Source organism: Strongylocentrotus purpuratus, unplaced genomic scaffold (assembly GCF_000002235.5).
Source record: "Strongylocentrotus purpuratus isolate Spur 01 unplaced genomic scaffold, Spur_5.0 spur5_scaffold_19, whole genome shotgun sequence".
NCBI classification, from domain to species: Eukaryota; Metazoa; Echinodermata; class Echinoidea; order Camarodonta; family Strongylocentrotidae; genus Strongylocentrotus; species Strongylocentrotus purpuratus.
In genome coordinates this window covers 19,748,971-19,752,549 of record NW_022145604.1, presented here as the reverse complement: position 1 = coordinate 19,752,549, position 3,579 = coordinate 19,748,971, and positions in this window count along the sequence as shown.

Genomic DNA, 3,579 nt, shown 5'->3' with positions numbered 1-3,579 from the left:
GTTGAACAGGCAGCAGGGTACCTACATATTCGTACAGATATTGTCTAGGGCCCTTCCAAAAGCAGCCAAGTATGCCGTTGTTTCGGAGTACCTCGTTGCGCTCTGACAGTGACTGGGGAAAATTTATGGCAAAGGTAGAGCCTTGCCGAACGCGGGAAAAAATGGAGAGACTTCGCACTATCTGCACGAACGCAGAGCCATTTTTTGCACTTTGTATACTGATATCATTTTCGCAAACGGATCGCGGGCGTATTAGAGTGTGTAGGATAGTGCGTTGGCATAGTGTGATAAGACTTCTTTTCTTTTTTATGACAATAGGATTTCATAATAACACAGAGAGAAGCGACAGATTGAAGGTTGTCTTTCTGGTTCTACTGAAATCGATTCGCTGTTTCGATTTAACTCGATTTACTGAGACGTCTCATTTTTATTTCCAGTCAGAATTTCTGCAATGGTAGGGGGTTGTTATTTTCAAGGTGATTAAGACAGTATGGTTTATATATAATATTTTTATATAGTTATAGACAAGAATAATGTCACGATCAATTTCATCAAATGCATATGACAATTTTCGCAATCATCATTTTTTTTTCATGCCAACCAAAAATTAAGATTTAAAACAAAAGTACTAACAAAATATCATTAATAGGCCTTTGCATCGTCCGGATTTAATCAGTCAAACAGATCGTCAATATTATTTTCACTAAATGAACAACTTGATGCGTTTTCTTTCATTTTCTCCACTTACTCAAAACAACAAAAATAGATAATTACACAGTCAAGAGAATAGCATTAACATATAACATTTTAACCGAATGTAAAAACTGTCATTTTTAGTACTGAAATAACAGGCAAATTTAACGTTTCATAAGTACGATATCAAAATGACACGTAATATAGGCCTATACCTTGTTGAGCAATAAATAGCTTTTGCGATGTTTATCAACTACAAATATTTATAAGTAGTTTATCAATCCATAATCTCATTAATATCTTGAATAGATTTCAAACGTCATCCACTTTCGGTTGAACCCATCATATTGGAAACATGAAATAGCAAATTACTCATTACCGCTCTCTTGAAATGGTATATGACCTGAAAGTGAAACGAAGAGGTGCACAATTATATCAATGATATTTCCTATTTAATATAGTGTATTTAGTATAACGAGTTAATATCATGATGATGTATTTCGTTTGTATTAGTTCCTGCCCCGATATTATTGTAAACAAAATAGGCCTGTTCTTATTTTGTTTCGTTTCTATGTATATGATTTCGAAGTCAGATATGTAAGGACTGGAAATAAAATGATGAAACATTAAAAGTCTCATTCACAGCGATTGTTTTATTATTATAGGAATAGGAAGTTCTTTCTAGTCAGTTATCTTTTAAAATGAGAACAGGATCTTAGTTCATATTTTGGCACGACTGATAAGAAAACAATGCCTATTGATATTATTTTTGAAAGTGATTATCAATATTCGTTGTGTTACAATAATTTATTTGTCACGTTTTGTTTTATGTTAAGGCCATTAAACCTTTGTTGAAATTAAACAATCATAAACATCATGAGAACATCGTCTTAATGAATTATCTTTATCTTCTCTAATTTACGTACAAGGTTATAGCTAGAAACACATATCAGTTGCTCATGCCGGTTCAATAAATTATTCATATATTTGAAATATTTGATTATTTGATTAATTCATAGATAATCTCTTTACATGGAAAATCGTACAGTCTAACGAATGGGAAATTTGTCGTGAAAAACAAACGCATTTCATATTTCGTTGCAAAAAGTTATGAGTTTTCTGGAAAATTATCTCAAGAATTATATATTTAATCTTTAAAATAGAAATTGAAATTCATATGAAAATGTTATTGATTGGATATGAAATAATAACAGAAAATTAATTTGACTTAATTTCTTGATAAATTATGCACAACTGGTAATATACAAAGATTACGTTAAGCGAAACCTTGGGGAAGTACCAACCAAGCCAAAGAGGTTAATACATAATTTTATTTCATCATTGAAATCTTATTTGAAATACAAAGCAAAATAATTTAAGATACTTTGATAATGAAAAAGTTAAGAAAGTAATAGAAATGTTATAAGGATCATTTTAAGAAATTATGTTGATCTTGTATATAATCCATATATTTCATTTTACTTGTTTTGTATTTTGAAATGTAATAATAAAGTCCCTCTGAAGAGGTAAAGAGAAGAAGAAAAAAAAATTGAAAGGTCCCTTATTTGTTGTAATAAAAATCAAATACTACTAGTTACTTCTGATTACAGTGTTATTAGTTGTATAGACTCGTCGATGTTTAAAGGGTGATTTAGATTTTTTATTTTAACGGCAAGGCATATTCATCATTAATATGCGTATATTGCCAGTGATTGCATACGAAGATCCTTAGGCGTTACTTGCACCCTTTTCTCATTTTAATTTGTTGATTCCGAACTTAACAAACGTATTCTGTTTTTTTTTCAGTTAATCAGATTTAATACAGACTTTAAAAAATGTATTTAACAAAAATATATATTTATGAAATGAATTATGTATATTTTTATATTTAGTAGGTTGGGAAATATCAAACATAAAAAAGAAAAGCTTCTTTGTATAGTCATTTTGTTTACTCCTTTCCATAATCAGAAGGAAACACAAATAAAATGAGACATTTTGGGGGATAATTCTGAGTTTTAAAATAGGCCTACATGGTTTGTATTTTCTAAATTAATGAATACTGTTGAAGCTTATCATAGAGTGGCAATGGAGAGCTTCAAAATGTGTTATTTTCTTCAGTTCTTTACATGAATATAAGAGAAATTTGAACTTTCATATAATTTTTTAAAAATAACACGATCAGCACAAGGGCAATTTTAATACCCTATATTGTACATCCTGTAGAAATCAGGTTTGGATTATGTAATACGTCATTGTGATGTTTGCGCGTTTATAAAGGTGTTGTGGTCGAGTGGATACGTCGCCGGACTGTCGATCACAAGGTCCGCGGTTCGAGTCCCGCCGCTGCACTAATGTTCTTTGGCAAGATATTGATCTACATTTGCCACACTCCACCCAGGTGAAGTAAATGGGTACCTGATAGGAATTTATTCCTTGAAACGCAGCGCGCGTAACAGCTGCACTGCTAAAGCCAGGGTAATTATGCTGCATTATTGTAGAGCGCTTAGAGACTTCTGACAAAGTAAGTGTTAGGCGCTATATAAGCACTGTAATTATTATTATTATTATAAATGTGATGGACGGACTATCGATATTACCTTAATTTGATTTTACGAAAGTAGTTGCAATCGTGTTAAATTTGAACCAGTTTTGAAGAAAACGATAGTAGCATCGCCCCTGAAGTCTCTTTACCCATTGTTTGTCAGTCAATTTGATAAATGGGTCGTTCTATCTAATCGTGAATTTCCCTCTGTATTATTGTGAAAATCATCAAACTCCGCTTTTATTTCGCACTTGACACGACAAACTGCACCTATTCACTCTTATCGATGCACACAACGTTAATTTCTCTAAGTAATTTGACTTTAAGTTATTGGTTTCATACTG